This window comes from Camelus bactrianus, chromosome 21 (genome assembly GCF_048773025.1).
Source record: "Camelus bactrianus isolate YW-2024 breed Bactrian camel chromosome 21, ASM4877302v1, whole genome shotgun sequence".
In the NCBI taxonomy this organism is placed as follows: domain Eukaryota; kingdom Metazoa; phylum Chordata; class Mammalia; order Artiodactyla; family Camelidae; genus Camelus; species Camelus bactrianus.
In genome coordinates, this window is record NC_133559.1 from 31,375,865 (window position 1) to 31,398,694 (window position 22,830).

The 22,830-nt window shown below is 33.8% G+C and overlaps 1 non-coding gene across 1 annotated transcript; it reads left to right on the plus strand.

Moving 5' to 3' along the window:
* Positions 1 to 603: 603 nt before the first annotated feature.
* TRNAV-GAC (transfer RNA valine (anticodon GAC)) lies at positions 604 to 677 on the plus strand. The gene has a single exon. It is a non-coding gene; the product is annotated as a tRNA-Val (tRNA).
* Positions 678 to 22,830: the final 22,153 nt, after the last annotated feature.

Consider the following 22,830-nt stretch of genomic DNA (forward strand, 5'->3'; position numbering starts at 1 on the left):
CTTGTTTATCCTGATTGACATAGAAAGAACACTTTCAAATTGAATTGCAAACTTTATTTCAAAGGTTCCTCATGATGACTAGAAGACTTTCTCTTTCTCTCTCCCCCTGCTATATATGTGTGTGTGTAAATATATATATTATGTATATTAAATATAATATATACTATATGTCAATACAACATTATAATCATTCTCTCTATCCTGTTTTTTATACATTATGCACTTATGTTTACCACTTAACACTGTTAATACATTTCAAGGTAACACGTATTTAGTGAGACCATTGACTTAGGTAAGAATATTATCATTTGTTCCCAGTCCTCCAAAATTATAACCTTTTTTCAAATAATTCATAAAATAAACATTTATAAACAAACCAAATACCACTAATTTTCTTATTAATATATCACTCTCAAGGGAGAATAGATGAATCTTTGAAATACATCTAAAATATTGATACTGGTTCTTGAGTCCTACTCAAATTCTGAGTCACAATAGAGATGGATTGTGGTTTCTAGTTGTTTTGGAAGTTTTAAAGTTGGAGGCTTCTTTTCTTTTCCTTATTGAGAAAACTGCTAGTAGCAAAAATGAATATGTGTTGGGGGAGGGTATAGCTCAAGTGGTAGAGTGCATGCCTGACATGCACAAGGTCCTGGGTTCAATCCCCAGTACCTCCTTCAAAATAAACAAACAAACAAACCTAATTACCTCCCTCCCCCCACAAAAAAAAAAGAAGTAAAAAAAAAGAATATGTGTTTATCTTGGAACTATTGTGAAAAAAAGTTAATGCAAATACCATGAATGGAAAGCCATGTGCTCATGTCTGTCAGGCCCCTGCTGGGTATTATATATGCACTATTTCATTTAAGTCTCAAAATTGTCCTGAAAATTGATACTATCCCTCCATTGTTTGACATCTCTCAGCTAATATATAGACCACAGCTCCATGCCATTTCTGACTACAAAAGCTAGCCTCTTTCCACTAAGTGGGCCCAAATAACAATGATTTGTTATCATAATAGCATATCTGTCATCTAACTACAGATAACTGAGCTTGTCTTTGAATGCACATTTCCAAGATTTTTTGATTTAAGAAAATTAAAAATTTACAAAAGTTTGCTGTCTTCATGATACATATATTTTATAATTAAATAAATATAAATAAAGTCACTGAGCTAATATCAGTAATAGTCTCCAGGAGGTAATTTTAAATCACTGAGCAGACAAGTGGTAATGTACGCCGTGCTCCATCATCCCAGCTACACGTGACTATATGCTACTCCTAAACTCCATAAATTCAAAAAGGAAACTCAAAGAGTCCATTTTTCACACAACACCCAGCCTTCCTTTGCATAAAAGCAAGAGGCTCTAGGGAACCTTATACATTAATACCCATATCAGTAAGGGAAATAAAACTGATTTGGCTAGAAGCATACAAAACTAGGGACATCTGAAAGATTTGTATTTCTGCCCTATTAACTGAAAAGTGTCCAACTCATTTTCCTTCATGCTGTGAATGAGAGTAACTGCAGTGGAGGCTATTCCTGTAGCTGTCACCAAATAACTTGTCTCATGGTGTAACCAAGGGATGGGACAGGATGTCATACCTCAAAATGAAATTAAAATAAAGATAGGATAAAAATATAAACAAAAGGATGATTTTATCTACTATAAAATTTGAAATAGTTGAGTTTTATCCCCAGGCAGCTTTTAAATCAACCTGGTGAATTCTGAATTATTAGTACCAGAAATAGTATTTGGCTTAAGTTTTCAATACCCTGACTTAGTTCCTGCCAGATCTTTCTGTACTCATGCTGTAGAGTTGTGTATGCTGGAACAGTAAGTGACAAGTGAGTGGGGCCTCTCCCTCCCCATCACTTTTTCTGGCCTGAGTAGCATTGCCATTAACTACATGAAACAAATTATAGTAGTGAAACAGAAAGTATCCACTCTTTTGTTCAACCTATTTTCTTAGTTTCTTTAAGGTTTCTCTTTTGTGGTAATAATATTTAAAAAAGGAGTCACATATAAATTTATTTAATTAATTAAGTCAAGATGTTTTCCATCTTAATGAAACAAAGCTCCCATAAATGAGACAGTCTAGTCACTTTTCAGTTTTTTTCTAATGTCACAAATTCCCCTGCACTGTAATGGGGTTTTACATCATTGACATGCTCATGAGATTTTTATAATGTAAATCCATAGACATGATATTACAATGTCAAATGAAATAAGCTATCAAGTTTATGGAGATGTATATCAAAGATGCAAATATTTCTAACCTGTAGATGTTGCAATGTTAAGATGATGGCAAATAATACCAGGGGATTTCTGGGGATACTATTTTCTTGAGCAAAAACAGTGCAAAAAAGAATGTCAGTACAGTTCTGTTGAGACACTGATCTGATTATCTGATTATAGAGGCTATAAATAAAAGAAAGATTGCTAATGTTTGTGTTCATTCAAGTTATTTTTTCTGTATTTGGGGAATTGATATTTTAATATACCCCATTGCAAAGCACTTAAGAGCATCTTGTATCTTAAAAGGAAATTTTCTGGTCTCATAAGAGCCCAAACCAAGAGGAAGGCAGGTTGTCCTTATTTTAATATCAAGAAGGCTATATTCTTTTACTCTATGCACTTTTTCTGAGTCTGATTATTATCTATGAAAGCAATCATTAATGTTCTCTGCTTCCATGCTTAAATTTTGGGTGTGGTTCAACTTTGGCAAAAAATCTGAGTGTGACATGGTCAAATGTGTTCATAAAACTTCTGAAGTATGATTTTTAAAAATGATGCAAGACCTTAATTGGATAAATGATGAAAGGGGGGAAAAGTGATTTAGTTAATTCTTTAACTAATTTATTGCCTTGAATTTAAGTGTATTTAAGATAATGCTACAAGGAGAATAATTTGACCCTACTGGGTAAAAGCAGTTATTTTGGGTGCCATTCATTTAAGTTTCTGCACAAGGGTACAGTCCAAAATAAAATATTGAAATTCATGATTTTGAATTATGTGAGCTATTCAATCTTTACTGCTGTAGCACCAGACATAAGGAGTAATTTCCAACAATGACATTAGTAGAGTGATAATGAAGTGGTTGAGAGATCCTGTTGTATAACACCACTTGAAGAAATAATCAAAATAATATCATAGCCCCTCAGGAGAAAGAGGGACTTATATACACAAACACATATACTCAAATTACTTTCAAGCATGTTTTATCTTCTTTTATCATAATATTCTTGTGATAGAGATAAGATCAAATATTATACTTTTTTTTTACATGGGAAGACATTGTCGTTCCTTCTGATAATGTATTTAAGTAGAATCACATAAAATTTTTATACTTATATCTAAAATACCCCAGTTTTTACTTATTTCAAAGTAGTTTGAATATGCACCTAAAATGAGACTACTTTTCTTGAATATTCTACTTCTCTCTTTATATTACATTTCTCCACACACCAAATTGGGATTAAGTCTAGTTTTTAAATACCCCTATTTAGTTTTATTTAAAAATAAAATTCCACTTCTGGAGGACTGACACTACCAACATCATGACTTACTATAAAGCTACAGTAACCAAGACAGTGTGATATTGGCAAAAGAATAGACAAATAGATTGATGGACAGAATAGGGAACCCAGAGATAGGCCCATATAAATATAATCAATTGATCTTTGACAAAGGAGCAAAGGCAATGCCATAAAGCAAAGATAGTCTTTACAACAAATGGTACAGAAATGACTGGGCATTCACATGCAAAAAATGAATACAGACACAGACCTTACACCTTTCACAAAAATTAACTCAGAATGAATCACAAACCTAAATGCAAAATGCAGAACTATAAACTCATAGAAGATAACATAGGAGAAAACCTAGATGACTTTCTGTATGACAATGACATTTTAGATTCAACAGCAAAGGCACAATTCATAAAAAAAAGGATAATCTGGACTTCATTAAAATCAAAAACTTCTGCCATGTAAATTATAATATTAAGAGAATGAGAAGAAAAGCCACAGACTGAGAGAAAATATTCGTAAAAGACACATCTAATAAGGGACTGTTATCTCAAATACATAAAGAGCTCTTTAAACTCAACAGTAACAAACAACTTGATTAAAAACTGATCAAAGACCTTCATAGACACCTCATTAAAGATATTTGGACAACAAATAAGCACATGACAAAGTGTTCCACATCACATGTTCTCAGGGAAATGGAAATTAAAATAACAGTGAGATACCACTACACACCTATCAGAAGGGCAAAAATCCAAAACACTGACAAGACCAAACGCTGGCAAGGATGTGGAGCAATAAGAACTCTTCATTCATTGCTGGTGAGAGTTAAAAAATGGCATAACCACTTTGGAAGGCAGTTTGATAGTTTCATAGAAAACAAAACATACTCAAAATGTGATTGAGCAATTGCACTGTGTATTAGTGTTCTAAAGTGAAAAATAACCAATAGAAGATAGATATAGATACAGACATAGACATATAAGAGGAAATTTATGATTGGAATTGGCTAAAATGTTTTGAAGGCCAAAAAGATCCAAGAACTACAGTCTGCAAGCTGGAGAATCAGGAAAACTGGTGGTGTAATTCCTCCCAAGTCCAAAGGCCTGAGAACCAGAACTCTGATGACTGATGGCAAGAGATGGGTGTTTCAGCTCCAGCAGAGAGAATTTACCCTTTCTTCATCTTTTTGATCTGTTCAGCCCCTCAAGAGATTATATGATGTCTCCCACATTGTTGAAAGGGATCTTCTTTCCTTAGTTTACAGATTCAAATGGTAATCTCCTCCAGAGACACCCTTACAGACACATTCAGAAATAATGTTTTACTAGCTATCTGGACATCTTGTAACCCATTCAAGTTGATAGCTACAATTAATAATTATACACTCCTTGGTATTTACCCAAAAGTATTAAAAACTTTTGTCCACACAAAAACCTGTACATGGATGTTTATAGCTGTCTTATTCATAATTGCCAAAACTTGGAAGCAACCAAGCTGTCCTTCAGTTAGGTGAATGGATAAATTGTGGTACACCTAGACAATGGAATATTATTAAGTGTTAAGAAAAAAAGAGCTATCAAGCCACGAAAAGACATGGATGAAACTTAAATGTATATTACTGAGTGAAAGAAAACAATCTGAAAAGTTTATGTACTGTATGTTTGTAACTGTATGGCATTCTGAAACAGACAAAACTAAAGAGACAGTAAAAAGTTTAGTGGCTGCTAGGGCTTAGGGGAGAGTGAGAGTTCAATAGGTCGAGCACAGGATTTTTAAGGCAGTGAAACTATTCCATATGATTCTATAATGATGGACTCATGTCATTATACATTTGTCCAAGCCCATAGAATGTCCACTACCGAGGGTGAATGCCAATGTAAACTATGGACTTTGGATTATAATGATGTGTCAATATAAGTTCATCAACTGTAGTAACTGTACCACTTTGGTGGGGGCTGTTGATAATGGGAAAGGTTATGAATGATTGAATTAAAAGAATGAATGGGAAATCTCTATACTTTCTGCTTAGTATTGCTCTGAACCTAAAACTGCTCTAAAAAATAAAGTCTGTTACTTAAAAATTTATATTTTTGGTAATTTGCCTGCTGTAAACTAGTACAGACTTGTTTTTATTCAGTATTTATGTTCTAGATAATTTTATTTCTTATAATAATGCTCTTTAAAAAGAAGTTATAAGTGCTGTTTTATAGGTATGAAATCTAAGACTTGGAGATGATGAGTAAATTCCCAAAATCAAATGGGCATAACTGAGAATATTCAAGGTATGAGTCTTGTGTGTGTTGGGCTCCAGAATCTGTGCCCTTCAAGGAGACTCATTGCTTCATGCATTCATCCAGCGATCCATCCAGTAAACATTTTTAGTGAGGAAAATATTTACTCAACCTTCCATTATTAATTGTGTTTTGTTCAGGGTATGAACAAACAATTCCTGGAATTTCTGTCTTCTTTCTACTGCTTGGCAAGCTGTGCCATATATTGTGGACTGGAATTAAGAATAAGAGAAATGATTATGTCTTCTGTAGAATTTTTATATTAAGAGTAAATAATGTCATTTGCAGCAACATGGATGGACCTGGAGATCATCATTCTAAGTGAAGTAAGCCAGAAAGAGAAAGAAAAATACCATATGATACCACTTATATGTGGAATCTAAAAAAACGAAAAAACAAAAAACAAGACAAATGAACTTACTTACAAAACAGAAACAGACTCACAGACATAGAAAACCAGTGTATGGTTACCATACCAAGGGGGTGGGAAGGGATAAATTAGGAACTTGAGATTTGCAGATACTAATTAATATATATAAAATAGATAAGCATGATTATATGGTATAGCACAGGGATCTATATTAATTATCTTGTAGTAACACATGGTAAAAAAATATGAAAACAACTATATGTATTTTCATGTATGACTGAAGCATTGTGCTATACACTAGAAATTGACACAACATTGTAAATTGACTATACTTCCATAAAATATATATATATGGAAGTTAACCCATGTAAACCTACATAAATGCAGGTGGGTTGTTAGGCCTTGATACAGTATCATTTTTTTGAAACTGAGCTTATTTATTTTTATTTTTTAATATTTTTTATTGATTTATAATCATTTTACAATTTTGTGTCAAATTCCAGCATAGAGCACAATTTTTCAGTTATACATGAACATATATATATTCATTGTCACATTTTTTTCTCTGTGAGCTACCATAAGATCTTGTATATATTTCCCTGTGCTATACAGTATAATCTTGTTTATTCTACAATTTTGAAATTCCAGTATATCTCTTCCCACCCCCCACCCCCTTGGCAACCACAAGTTTGTATTCTATGTCTGTGAGTCTATTTCTATTCTGTATTTATGTTTTGTTTGCTTGTTTGTTTGTTTTGTTTTAGATTCCACATAAGAGCGATCTCGTATGGTATTTGTCTTTCTCTTTCTGGCTTACTTCACTTAGAATGACATTCTCCAGGAGCATCCACATTGCTGCAAATGGCATTATGTTGTCAGTTTTTATGGCTGAATAGTATTCCATTTTATGAATATACCACATCTTCTTTATCCAGTCATCTGTTGATGGACATTTAGGCTGTTTCCATGTCTTGGCTATTGTAAATAGTGCTGCTATGAATATTGGGGTGCAGATGTCATTTTGAAGTAGGGTTCCTTCTGGATATATGCCCAGGAGTGGAATTCCTGGGTCATATGGTAAGTCTATTTTAGTCTTTTGAGGAATCTCCGTACTGTTTTCCACAGTGGCTGCACCAAACTGCATTCCCACCAGCAATGTAGGATGGTTCCCTTTTCTCCACAGCCTCTCCAGCATTTGTCATTTGTGGACTTTTGAATCATGGCCATTCTGACTGGTGTGAGAAGACACCTCATTGTAGTTTTGATTTGCAGTTCTCTGATAATTAGTGATATTGAGCATTCTTTCATGTGCCTTTTGATCATTTGTATGTCTTCCTTGGAGAATTGCTTGTTTAGGTCTTCTGCCCATTTTTGGATTGGATTTTTTTTTCTTTATTATTAAGTCGTATGAGCTGCTTATATATTCTGGAGATCAAGCCTTTGTTGGTTTCATTTGCAAAAATTTTCTCCCATTCCATAAGTTGTCTTTTTGTTTTACTTATGGTTTCCTTCACTGTGCAGAAGCTTGTAATTTTCATTAGGTCCCATTTGTTTATTCTTGCTTTTATTTCTATTGCTTGAGTAGACTGTTGTAGGAGAACATTTTTGAGATGTATGTCAGATAATGTTTTGCCTATATTTTCTTTTAGGAGGTTTATTGTATCTTGTCTTATGTTTAAGTCTTTGATCCATTTTGAGTTTATTTTTGTGTATGGTGTAAGGGAGGGTTCTAGCTTCATTGCTTTGCATGTTGCTGTCCAGTTTTCCCAACACCATTTTCTGAAGAGACTGTCTTTATTCCATTGTATATTCTTGACTCCTTTGTCAAAGATTAGTTGACCAAAAGTTTGTGGGTTCATTTCTGGGCTCTCTATTCTGTTCCATTGGTCTATATGTCTGTTTTTGTACCAATACCATGCTGTCTTGATGACTGTAACTCTATAGTATTGTCTGAAGTCTGGGAGAGTTATTCCTCCAGCCTCTTTCTTTTTCTTCAGTAATGCTCTGGCAATTCTAGGTCTTTGATGGTTCCATATAAATTTTATTATGATTTGTTCTTGTTCTGTGAAATATGTCCTGGGTAATTTGATAGGGATTGCATTAAATCTATAGATTGCCTTGGGCAGTGTGACCATTTTAACAGTATTGATTCTTCCAATCCAAGAGCATGGGATATCTTTCCATTTTTTAAAGTCTTATTTAATTTCCTTCATTAATGGTTTGTTGTTTTCTGTGTATAATTCTTTCACCTCCTTGGTTAGATTTTTTCCTAGGTATTTTGTTACTTTGGGTGCTATTTTAAAGGGGATTGTTTCTTTACTTTCTTTTCCTGTTGATTCATCATTAGTGTAAAGAAATGAAACTCAGGTTTGAATGTTAATCTTGTAACCTGCTACCTTGCTGAATTCTTTGATTAGTTCTAGTAGTTTCTGTAGTTTTTTTAGGGTTTTCTATATATAGTATCATGTCATCTGCATATAGTGACACTTTTACATCTTCTTTTCCAATTTGGATCCCTTTTATTTCTCTCTGTTGCCTGATTGCTGTGGCTAGGACTTCCAAGACTATGTTGAATAGGAGTGGCGATAGTGGGCATCCTTGTCTTGTCCCAGATTTTAGTGGGAAGCTTTTGAGTTTCTCACCATTGAGTACTATGCTGGCTGTAGGTTTGTCATATATAGCTTTTATTATGTTGATATATGTTCCCTCTATACCCACTTTGGTGAGAATTTGTGTCATAAATGGGTGCTGGATTTTATCAAATGCTTTTTCTGCAAAAATTGAGATGATCATGTGGTTTTTGTCCTTTCTCTTGTTGATGTGATGTATTACATTGATTGATTTTCATATGTTGAACCATCCTTGTGTCCCTGGGATGAACCCCACTTGGTCATGATGTATAATCTTCTTTATGTGTTGTTGGATTCTATTTGCTAATATTTTGTTAAGGACTTTGGCATCTATGTTCATCAGTGATATTGGCCCACAATTCCCTTTTTTGGTAGTGTCTTTGCCTGGTTTTGGTGTCAGGGTGATGGTGGCTTCATAGAATGAGTTTGGAAGTATTCCCTTCTTTTCAATCTTCTGGAAGAGTTTGAGAAGGACTGGTATGAGTTCTTCTTTGTATGTTTGGTAGAATTCCCCAGTGAAGCTGTCTGGTCCTGGATTTTTATTTGTAGGGAGGTTTTTTATTGCTATTTCTATTTCATTTCTATTGATCAGTTTGTTCAAGTGGTCAGTTTCTTCTTGATTCAGTCTTGGTGGACAGTATGTTTCCAGAAACTTGTCCATCTCCTCTAGGTTATCTAGTTTGGTTCCATACAGTTTTTTCATAATATTCTCATATGATATTCGGCATTTCTATTTTATTTGTTGAAATTTCTCCATTTTCCTTTCTTATTTTGGTTTTTGTGCTCTCTCTTTTTTCTTCTTTGTGAGTTTGGCCAGAGGTTTGTTGATTTTATTTACTTTTTCAAAAACCAGCTTTTGGTTTGATTGATTTTTTTTCTGTGGTTTTTAAAATCTCTGTATTATTTATTTCCTCCCTGATCTTTATAATTTCCTTCCTTCTGCTGCCTTTTGGGTTTTTTTGTTCTTTTTCTAGTTCTTTCAGCTGGTGGGTTAGATTGTTTATTTGGGATTATTATTCTTTTTTGAGGAAGGCCTGTATCACTATAAACTTCCTTCTTAGCACTAACTTTGTTGTGTCCCATAAATTTCATGTGGTTATGCTTTCATTTTCATTTGTCTCAGGGTATTTTTTAATTTCAACTTTGATTTGTTCATTGACCCATTGTTTTTTTAATAGCATATTGTTTAATCTCCATGCTTTCATTTTTTCTCCTTTGTTTCTCTGTTGTTGATTTCTAATTTCATGGCATTGTAGTCAGTAAAGATGCTTGAGATAATTTCTATCTTAAAATTGTTGAGGTTGCAAAGGGTTATTTTAAACTAAAGCAATCAGTCATTTAAAGAAAAAAGGTTGTTCATATACATAATTTTGCTTTGTATTAATCTACTTTTTGTTCTCCATAAATCCAAGTTAATAGGAGTAGTACTCAAAGTAGATGATTTTAAAATTTATATAGAAATACTTTTATGGACATAATACATACTGCAACTGCTGCTGTTTTATGAGATGATGCTTTATAGGATTTCATGAGAGCTTAGTAGAACAAAAAGCAAATTAAATGTAGAGTGTATATAGGAATTCTGTGTGCAAAGAATTGAGTGAAATTTTACAGTTATGTTTTGTTTATGTAAAGTCAAAACAAAACTAAAGGCTCTGCCTCATGACTCCATTAAAATTTTGAATTAGACGTTACCTTTTTGGAGCTTTACTCAGGATTTTAAATGTCAAAAACTGATGAAGTAACTATATATATATTTTATATTTGACAAAACATTACTTGCTGATATTGATGGTGTTTCTAATAATTAATATTACTTTGTAGCTTCTGCAAAGTATTAGATCTGTCATATTTTTGAAATGATGTATTTTATATGACTCTCTTACTTTTTTCTTTTTGAGGAAAATCAGTATCTGATCACCCATTCATAACCCTAGTACTTATCTAATTATAATTTTTATAATAGTTGTTTTCAGGAAGTCCTACAAGTCAATCCTCCCTCATTGTTTTTGTTTCCTAGTGTCTAAACAGCCTCCTCCCTTTTCCTGAAAGCTTCCTGCTGTTGCTTCCAGACCTCTTACTAGGGTGGTCTTCAGAATCCCCTTCTCCAACTTGTCTGTTCCTTTTCCAAAGGAAATGCATTTTTTGTCAGCCTATTCTGGGAATGGGGCCCAGTGCAAAATCTAATATAGACCCCTTATTAGAAATTATTAATAATTTCACAAAGGTGGCAGTAGAAAATTAAGCCAAGTGTAGAGCCCTTCTAAGCATGGGAACCTGTGCATCACACATGTTATGGATTCATGAAACTGGCCTTAACCTTTTCCCTTGGTGATTATGCCCCAGAACTTTGCTTTTTTTTTTTTTGATGCATCCTTACCTTGACTGTATCTTTCTTTCCTGCACTCTGATTCCCTTTTTTTCTCCCTGTAGTTGTGTAGCCCCAGAGTCTTGAGCTGCAGAGAATTTTACATGCCCTCTTCCTGTTTTCATAGAAAGAAGGCAAAAAAGAGCAAATATTTGGGAATTTTTTTTTGAAATAATTATATCATCAAGAATTGCTCCAGATATTCTTGGTAATAAATCATATTTGAGAATTGAAGTTGTCTAAGAATTCTACTATGAAATATTGTATTTTGATTTAGTTTCCTTGGCTCAGTATATGATTAATTACTAAAGTATATATCTGTTCAATGCTTGGATACATACATGTAAAAATTAACTCATTTGACAACAGTGTCTATGCATGTGATGGCAGCAGTCCCTGAGACAACTGTTTAAAAAACAGAGTGTTAAAATATTAGCCCTTGTTATCATCATTAAAAGGGCAATACCCTCCCTTAGGCTTGGCACCATTTTAAGGATTAAAGAGTTCTTAGCTGACTCTCCTCTTTCTGATCTGTGCCCTCATATCCTCTGGGAACCATCTTTTTCCTTATCTACTTTCTATCCTGGTTTGCTTTACGTGTTTCAGAAGTAACATTAATCTGATAACCCATTAGATGGTCAGAAGGTACAAAATCATCTACTTTGTTTATCCCATTAGATAAACTAGAGGGGAAAATAGATGTGTGGGTCTCAGTATGCAAGCTTATTTGTTCATAACAGAGTCATCATGCAATCTGACAGTATTTGAAGGAGGTTGCTAGTATCAGCCTCACAAAAGGCTGAGACAAACGTGGGCAGAAGAAGGAATGTTTATAAGTTGATGTACATTAGCTAAACATTCATGGAGCCTGTTTGCATGCAATTGCCTGATGCATTAGGAGCAAATCTTTAGGGAAATGTACTTAGTGACATAATCATAAACAAATCTCTATAGAATTACCAAGTGTGGTGAGTAGATACCTACACTGGTAGAATGACTGTTATTAGATTGGAGGGACCCTGAATTTGCTGCCTACTTCAAAATAGTTTGCAAATCTCTCTCAGTGGCCCAGTTCTGCAGTCCTTGATAGCAGGAATCTAGCTCATAGAGTCAAGACTATGTTTTCACACTTAAAAATCTAACAAAATCTAGTGATTCAAACATGTTTTTGGACATTAAGAAATACTAAACAATAAATAACTACACACACTTGCAATTGTTTATATGTATATATACAAATACACACTCACATTTTTTTAACTCTCATATAGATAATTGAAAAATATGTGGATTCATAGCAGAATAATTCTTAAGAAATCATAGATTTTAGAATGTCTCTACCTTTAAATATGAGACAGTGGTTTTGCCAAACTGATGTATATTTGACAAATATTTATTGATTGTTAGTCCTTGGAGATTCAGAGACAACTGTTACCCATGTACAGCCTGAAAAAGCACACAGGAAGCTGAGGTAGACAGAGAAGTCAGTCAGATCATAGCTTAAAATGATAAGTATAAATTAAGTACAAGTTTTTATGCAAGTGTGCTTTACTCTAAGAAGTAAAAGGAAGTTTTTGAACTTGGTGATGTGGAGTTGCATTCTGAAGAGTAAATGAATGGAAGGCTTTGTTGGAGTGTGGGGATGTAAGGTGAACAAGACATGGAAATATAAGAAAACCTGAACCTTAAAGATAAGAGGACATGGAACTCTTAAGACAGATCATATGTTAGGTCACAAAACAAGTCTCAGTAATTTTAAGAAGATTCAAATTATATCAAACATCTTTAGTGACTACAGTAGTATGAAACTAGAAATCAACTACAAGAAGAAAACAGAAAAACTCACAGATATGTGGAGATTATGCAACAAGCTACTAAACAGCCAATGGATGAACAAAGAAATCAATAGAGAAATTAAAAAAATACCTTCAGAAAAGTGAAAATGGACATACAACATAACAAAATATGTGAGATGCAGCAAAAGCAGTTCTAAGGGGAAAGTTAACAGTGATGGATGCATACATCAAAAAACAAGGAAAATCTCAAAGAAAGAATCTAACTTCACCCCTAAAGCCTGGGGGGGGGGAACAAAGCCCAAAGTTAGTAGAAAGAGGAAATTAAAAAGATCAGAGTGGAAATAAATAAAACAGAGACCAATAAGACAATAGAAAAGACTGATGAAACTAAGAACTGGTCTTTGAAAAGATAAACAAGATTGGCAAATCTTTAGCTAGAATTGCTTCAAATTAGTAAATATCAGAATTGAAAGAGGAGAATTTACAACTGATATCAAAGAAATACAAAAGATTGTAAGATGCTACTGTGAACAATTATACACCAATAAATTGGACAATCTTTGAGAAATAGATAAATTTCTAGAAAACACAATCTTTCAAAACTGAACCATGAAGATATAGGAACTTTGAGTAGACCAATTTACTAGTAAGTAGATTAAATTAGTCAGAAACTTCCTAACAATAAAAAAAATCTGGAACCAGACAGCTTTACTGGTAAATCCTGCAAAAGATTCAAGGATGATTTAGTGTTATCCTTCTCAAAATCTTCCAGAAAACTGAATAGAAAAGAATGCTTCCAAATTAATTTTAAAACACCAGCATTTCCCTGATACCAAAATGAGACATTTACACCTCACACAAAACAATTATAGGCCCATATCTCTAATAAACATAAGTGCAGAAATCCTCAACAGAATATTAACAAACCAAATTCAACAGTACATTAAATGGATCATACACCATGATCAAGTGGGATGTACTCAGGGACACAAGGATGGTTCAGTATTTGCAAATAATTCAGTGTGATACACCACATTAACAAGTGAAGGTTAAGGGGGTGGGAAGGGATAGACTGGGATTTCAAAATGTAGAATAGATAAACAAGATTACACTGTATAGCACAGGGAAATATATACAAGATCTTATGGTAGCTCACAAGGAAAATATGTGACAAGGAATATATATATATATATATGTCCATGTATAACTGAAAAATTGTGCCCTACACTGGAATTTGACACAACATTGTAAAATGATTATAACTCAATAAAAAATGTTAAAAACAAAACAAAACAAAACAAAACAAAATAACAAATGAAGGTTAAGTCATACTATCACCTGAATAGATGCAGAAAAAGCATTTGAGAAAATTCAGCACCTATTCATGATTTTAAAAAGCTCTCAATAAAGTGGTTATAGACAGAACTTATATCAACATAATAAAAATCATATGTGACAAGCCCATAGCTAACATCATACTCAACAGTGGAAAGTTGAAAGCTTTCCCTCTAAGATCAGGAACAAGACAAGGATTCCTGCTCTTGCCACTGTTACTCAATGTAATATTGGAAATGCTGTCCAGAACAGCTAGGCAATAAAAAGAAAAGACAGCCAATTTGGAAATGACAAAGTAAAACCATAACTATTTGCAGACAGCATGATTTTATATATAGAAAACCCTAAAAACTTCACCACAAAAACTGTCAAAGCAAATTCAGTAAAGTTGCAGAATACAAAATCAATATACAACTATCTGTTGTGTTTTTATATAACAACAACAAACTATTGGAAAAAAGAATTAAGAAAACAACCCTATTCACAATTACATCAAAAAGAATAATACCTATGAATAAATTTAACCAAGGAGGTGAAGTCCTGTGCACTGAAAACTGTAAGATATTGGTTAAATAAATTGAAGATGGCACAAATAAATGGAAAGATGTTGTGCTCATGAATTGGAGTGATCAATATCATTAAAAAGTCCATTTTACCCAAAGCAATCTACAGATTCAGTGTAATCCCTGTAAAAATTCCAATGTCATTTTTCACAGATAAGTCCTAAAATTTTTATGGAACCACTAAAGATCTGGAATAGTCAAAGCCATCTTGAGAAAAAAGAGCAAAGCTCGGGATATCACAGTCCCTGATTTCACACTATATTTCAAAGATGTCATAGTCTACACAGTATGGTAGTGGCATAAAAAGAGACACATAGATCAATGGAATAGAATAGAGAGAATAGAGAGCCCCAAAAGAAAGCCACATATATATGATTAATTAAAGGGTGCAAACAAGGCAAGAATATACAATGGAAAAATGACAGTCTCTTCAATACATGGTTTTGGGAAAACTGGACAGCCACATGGAACAGAAAGAAATCAGACTTCTCTTTCACCATGAACAAAAATTTATTCAAAATAGATTAAAGACTTGAATGTAAGACCAGAAACTATACAACTCCTAGAAGAAAACAGCGGGTAAACTCATTGGCATTGCTTTTGGTGACTTACTTTTTGATTCTGATTCCAAAGGTAGGGCAACAGAGGCAGAAATAAGCAATTGAGATCACATCAAATTACAAAGCTTCTGCACAGCAAAGGAAGTCATCAACAAAATGAAAAGGCAATCTACTGAATGAGAGAAGATATTTGCATGTCATATAATTGATAAGAAGTTAATATCAAAAATATATAAAGAATGCATACAGCTTGATAACAGAAAGAACAAACAATCCAATTTAAAAATTGGCAGAGGATCTGAATAGACATTTTTCCAGAGAAGACAATACAGATGGCTAACAAGAACATGAAAAGATATTATCATTAATCATTAGGGAAATGCAAATCAAAACCACAATGAGATGTCATTTCACACCTGGCAGAATGGTTATTATCAAAAGGACAAGGAATAACAAGTGTTGGAGAAAACATGGAAAAAAAAGGAAACACGTGCATTGTTGGTGGGAATGTAAATTGTTACAGTGACTGTGGAATGCAGTATGGAAATTCTTTAAAAAATTGAAAGTAGAACTACCAAATGATCCAGCAATTCCACTACTGGGCATTTATCTGAAAAATAGGAAAATGTTAACTCAGAAAAGTATATGTGCCCTTATGTTGACTGCAGCATTATTTACAGTAGCCAAGCTATATTTATGATGGGATACTACTAGGTCATAAAGAAGAATAAAACCTTGCCATTTGTGACAGCATGGATAGATCTTCAGGGCATTATGCCAAGTTAAATAATTCAGAGAGAGAAAGACTTGATTTTACTTAAATGTGTAATCTATAAAACAAAACATGAACAAACAAAACCAAACTAACAGATACAGAGGCTAGATTGGTAGTTGCCAGAGGGCAAGGGTGTTGAGAGGCAGATGGATTTGGAGATGGGAGTTAAGAGTTACAAACTTCTAGTTACAAAATAAATAAGTCCTGGGAATGTAATATACAGCATGACCACTTATGTCGATAAAATTTTGTTGCATATTTAAAAGTTGCTAAGAGAGTAAATCTTGAAAGTTCTCATCACAGGAAAAATTTTGTAACTTTGTATGGTGACACATGGTAACTAGATTTACTGTGATCATTTCGCAGTGTATATGACTATCAAATCATTTGGTTGTTCACCTGAAACTAATATGTTCTATGTCAGTTATATCTTACTAAAACAAAAGCAAAGCAAAAATATAAGAGAACGTACAAAAAGTTTTATATTCCTTCCATAAAGCAGCTGGGTAAGTGGAGAGGGCACTGGATTGCATCCTGGCTCTGTCCAGCCACTCTTGATGGTCTTTGCAAGTACTTAACTTTGGAGTTTCATTTCTTTGCCAATAAAATGTATGTAATAAAACATTTTCTTCCAGGGATGTTGTGAAGATACACTTTGTAAATTGTACATAGGAGTAGGGTATAGTATTTAGTACTATAAATAAATAGTACAGTAAATAAATACTACAGTAATTAGTATTTAAAGGGATTACAGTAATCAACAATGACCTTAACCAGAGGTTCCCAGTCTTGGCTGGATATTTGAATAACTTAGGGAACTTCCAAAAAGGATTCTTAAGTGCTGATGTTTACATTTCACCCCCTAGAGATTCTGACTTAACTGGACATGGTATAGTCTGGATATGAAACTTAAAGGAGAATACTGGAAAATATGAGAAAGAATAAGAAACAGTAACAACAACAACAAAAAAAGGAAACAGAAAAAGAGGAAATAAATGTAGAGTCTACCAATATGCTAAGGAATAGATTTCCTTCATTTTGTAGAACAGAAGGATTGCCACCACCGTTAGGTGTGGTTGAGAAGCATTTCCAGGTCTCACATGTTCCAGAGCAACTGCCTTGTGAGGAGGGCTCACCAACAGAGGAGGAGCTTCTGCATTCTAGAAGTCTCTTCTGTGGAGTGCGTCAATCCTATGCTTCTTATTATGGTGGAATAGGTCATAAGTTTTATTCCTTGGAATAGAAGAAGCATGGAAGAGGTGGTGAGGAAATCTAAAATTGAGGATAAAAATTCTTAGAGCTCTTTAAAGTACTTCAGTTGATCCTATCTAATTAATATGCATCTAAAAAGAGACTGAGGCCATGCTTTGAAGATGTGAAACACAGCAGAAGCTTTCCTGCCTAAGCCTGTAGCCATAGGTGTGATGACTAGCAATGATATTTTAACTATGTTAGACAAAAAAGAAATAGGCTGAATTATAACAGAAAGAATTGTAAATATATACTAAAGAAAGTGAGAGCTCAGTTTGAATCTTAAAACCATTTACTCCTTTTTTTTTTTTTTTTTTTAATAAGCCACGATATTCTACCCTGGTTACTGGAAAAGACTGCATGGCAGAATCATATTCTCTAATATTGAACATCAAAGAAAAGCCAAAAGAAGTAAAATTATTTTTAATAAATTCAGATTTCTAAGACTAGAATTTACTTTTTATATGAAAAACAACTATGTTGATATTTTGATTATGTGAATAATATATATTACACTGTTGTGATTGTTATCTGGGACTTCCAGATAAATGAATTATTTTACCCATGTATTGTTTTTCCCATGAAAATATTTTAGACTAATTGAAAAATAATTAACTACATTTATTTTTTCCCCATGAAAATCTTTTGATATTGCAGAAATATTTCCCCGTGAAATGTGTAATTGCTGAAATATTTCCCACTTAAAATCATTCTAGTTACTTTGTGCCATTCTTATGATAGAAATACTTGAAATCTCATCATCAAAAGAGATTTCACTACAGATCTTTAATTCAGTGCATGCTAAGCAACACCTATAAAGAATTTTAGGAATAGAAATTAAGTAACAGACTACAATTAGAACAGAGGAGAATAGTCACTGGTGAAATGAATCCATTTTTGCTCTTCACATCAAATTCACATACTTGCAGACTTGTCTGTGAACGCTGTTTTCATTTTTGTATGCAGCGTTCATACAAGATCCCTTTACAGTCTGACATTTGCTTCAACCACTCAAGTGGACTGTTTTTGTTGTTAAACACACCAGCTATTTTCATGTAAACAAATCCACTAATCACTTTTCAGTCCCCATCTTATTTCACTTCTATCAGCATTTGATACAGGTAGAAGTCCTTTTTTGAGACATTCTCTTTGTTGAGGTCCACCAGTCAAAGACCACTTGTCGTTGAACAAATTGGACTTTTGGATACCTGGTGCAGGAGGGAGGCTATATTCTGTAGGAAACTGTGAGGCATCTTAATTAGAGTGTGCCAAGAAGCTCTTGCTATAGGTTTTGGGCTTGTATTATGTGATTTGGAGGAAGGTTCAAGGAACAGAATCTGTTCTAGACTGAGTGCTTTGAGGAAGCAACTAGATTCTATAGCTGTGCATCTTACTTTATAGGTAGAAAGAACAGGATGAGACTAAAGCTATAATTGTGAAGGAGCAGCTGTTACTCTTATTAGTTGGGAGTTGGGAAGTTTGGTAATACTTGTAGTTTTCATAGTGTTCTTGTATTTGTCTGCAAAGAGTCCTCTTGTTTTCATTTCACGGCATCATGGTTACAGTGACCTCATCTCAAGCCAGTGAAGTTGTTCATGTTCAACTGGAAAACACCATGGCCTAGCTCTGTGCCAGGCCAGCTTCCATCTGATGGCTATCAGCATTGCCTTTTTCTTTCCCAATATCATGGTACCATATTCTCTTTGGTTTCTTTCTACTGCTTAACATGCTCCTTTTCAGTATTCCTCACACTAACTCCTATATAATTTTTAACTCTTAGAGTTTCCCAGGCCTTATATCTGAATCATCTTTTATATTATCTTACACTTCTTATGCAGTTTCATTTATTTTTATGATTTTAATTACTATCTGTTTTCTTCAGACTGGAACTATTCTCTGCCTAAAAGATGAGTTGGAAAACTATAGCCCATAGGTCAAATACAACCCAAAGTCTGTTTTTGCCCAGATGTGAGGTGGTTTTTATATGTTTAAATGGTTAGAAAAAAATCTAAATGTGAATAATATTTCATGACATAAAATTATATAAAATTCAAGTTACAATATGAAAACAAAAAAGAAGCAAAGTGTTGCTCACCACCTAGCTATTCAAAGGTTAAGTCATCAGCCACTCCATTTGCCCACCCACAGTGCAACCTGAGAGGAATTCAGGATGAAAAACAGGGTGAGGCACCTGTGCTTTTAAATAAGCAGTTCCCTTAGATAGATGTATATTTCAGAAAGAATTTTAATTACCCCACATTCTTGCATCTTCTCATACATAGAAAAGTGCTAAAGTCATTAACCTGAGATATCTGTTCTTTGTGAATAGCAGTAATCTTTTACCAAGAATGTATGCTTGACTGTAAGTATTTCTCAGCCAAAAATCATATATAAATTGGCTTCTCTCCACCTCTTTAGAGCAGTTTACTCAGAGCTACTAAGCAGCTGTTTCCTGAGCTATAGTCCTTACTTAATAAGATCCCTGTATAAAACTTAAACTCATACTTCTCAGGTTGTACATTTTTCTTTAAGTCAACAAGTGTCCAAAGATAAAATTTTATTGGAATCCAGGCATGTCCATTTGTTTAGGTATTTTCTATGGCTCCTTTTATTGCTACAAAAGCAGTGTTGAGCAGTTGCAATAGAGAGCCAGAATTATCTACTTCCTGTCCCTTTATAAAAAAAAGATAGCCAACCCTTGCTCTAAAATCATGTATTAAACTAATCTGTGAGATTTTTCAATTGATTATTTTAGTCATCTTAAAATATTTAAAAGAGAAATTTTGCTAATCTCCAATCCATACCAGTGCCTGTTCATCTTAATATTTGGGGTCCCTGCCACACAGAAATTCAAATCAGAAACCACAAATCATCCTTAATTCTTATTTTTCCTCTACCCCATATTTTAGTCCTACTGGAAATCCATTGTTTTTGCTTCTGAACTATATCACAAATAGGTCAGTCAGTCTCCATCTTTTCTGCCATCATTCTGCACCATACCATCCCCACCTTGCAGCTGGTCTACGCAAACAGCCTCATCACTGGTTTCCCACTCATGTGACTCTTAAGTCCCTATCCCATGATGTTTTCTATCATTACATCTGCTCATAGCAATTATGATAATTTTTATGTAAATATTTGGGTTTAAATTCTACATATTTACTTATTTATTGTCTATCCAAACACATAAGTGCTACTGAGGTGACTTCATATGTTTCAGTTCAGTAGCAGATATAAACATTTTGAATAGCGACTGATGTGGAGTAGAAGGCCAGTAAGTATTTTTTTCACCAGTGACTGACCTACTTAAAGACCACAAAAATATAGGTACAGTTACCCCCTCACGTACACACATTTGCACACATTCCACTTCTAAGGGAAAAATATTTATATATTTTGCATGTACACATTTATCAGTTGAGTATGCATCACTTTACATTTGAACACATCTATGGGAGAGGAAGTTTGCTCTGGGAAGGATGAGTTGATGCTGATTTTATCTTGATTTTTAAGAATTACAACTTGGTCAGTTTCTGTTGTTGTTAGTGGTGATGATAGTGACCTTTTTGCTAGCAAACAAAACCAGCGATTTACTTACATCATTCTTGTGACTCAAAAGATATCTTAACTGAAATGGTTATTTACTTGATAATTTGTTGTCAAACAAACATATATTTCATTTTATACAGGAGAGAACTGTCCAGTTATTTTTATGTGGATTTTAAATAGGAATGTAGACTAACTGTATATAACCACTGTTTTTGAGTGTGTAGCAATTGGAAGAAACTGCTGAAAGCATGAGTTAGGGTTTAGGTGGAACCAACATGGTGAAACGGCCATAGGCTATGGCATGGAGCATCCATTTGAGAACAGTTTTGTAAAGTGATAGAGAAAGAGGCCAGACTGCAGGGCTTTACAGGTAAGTTACCTGATAAGAAAAAATATGGTGAATTAGCAGTAAAAGGGAGAATAAAAATGGGATGGTAGACAGATGTAGAATCAAATACAGCAGGAAAGGAGGGGGAAACACTCTCAGTGTTTGCAGGTAGAAGAAAACAAATCTAGTTAAAGTGGAAGAAATTAAATTTGGCAGTGAGGAAAACATAAGAACCACACCACTCAAAAGCTTAAGTACCTTCCCACGTTTTGCATAATAATTTGGATTTCAAAAAATGTTTTTACACAATTTGTATCATATGACCCTCACAAAACTGGGTACATCTGAGTAAACTGAGACTGGTGGTTCTATTCCTATTTCACAGATTAGGAAAAAGAAGCTCAATTCCTGGGGTCATGCAGTGGGTAAGTAACATAAGGGAGAACAGAAGTGTCCTCATGCCTATGTTTTTATACTTTCCACTATACCATGTTGACAGTGTAGTGTTAATCTTTAAACAGAAGGAAATCAAAATCTGCTCTGAGGAAGAGAAGCATTTAAGGCATTGATCCAAAGAAGTGGTCTCTTTTCCCTCCCACCCACTTAAACAATTATCACACTTAAGTGAATTTCAGTAAGCCAGAAGTTTGGAAGGAGATGACTCATGAAGAAGCGTGGGTAGCATTAATTTATTTTTTAAATTAACTGGTCATACACCATGTACAAGTGTCAGAGATACAGGTGAATAAAAATAGCCATAGTCCCAGCCTTGATAAAGCTCATTCTTTAGTGGAAAGGATCAGCTTTTAATCAAGTAAGGAAATTAAATATTTGAGTACAAACTTAAATATGAGGCTGCGTCAACAGTACTATGAAAGAATGTTACATGGGGACTCATTGAGCCTACAAGGGGGGGAAGTGTTGAAGAAGCCTACAAGAGGATGACAGTTAATCTAAACTCTAAAGGAGGAATAGGAGTGAAAAATCTGAGAGGGAGTAGTACTAGAGCCTTTTAAGAAGACTCTTACATATGAAGAATTCAAAGGATCTGGTATGACCAGAAAACTTCTAGTTTACTAACATTTGTGTGCCCTGAATTATAATCTACATATAGAATTATTTCATTGTAAATAATTATGCAATGATATTGAGCCATATAATTCTGATTCAACAGTTTTCTCAAGTGATGGCTTAAAAACAGAGAACAGAAATGACTGCTATATAATATTAATTTCTGGTAGAATTTATTTATGTACATATATATAATAATAAACTATGTATAATGATATAATATATATAATAATATTCTTGCAAAGGTCTCAAATAGTGTTTTGCACATGATAAGCAGCCATGAAGTAATGATTAGCTACTTTTTCAACATACGTTTATTGAAAACCTAGTAAGTATAATATGAACAAACACATTCCTGGATGCTGTTGTCCTCTATTTGACCAAAGAATGGTCAGGGGATGTTTTAA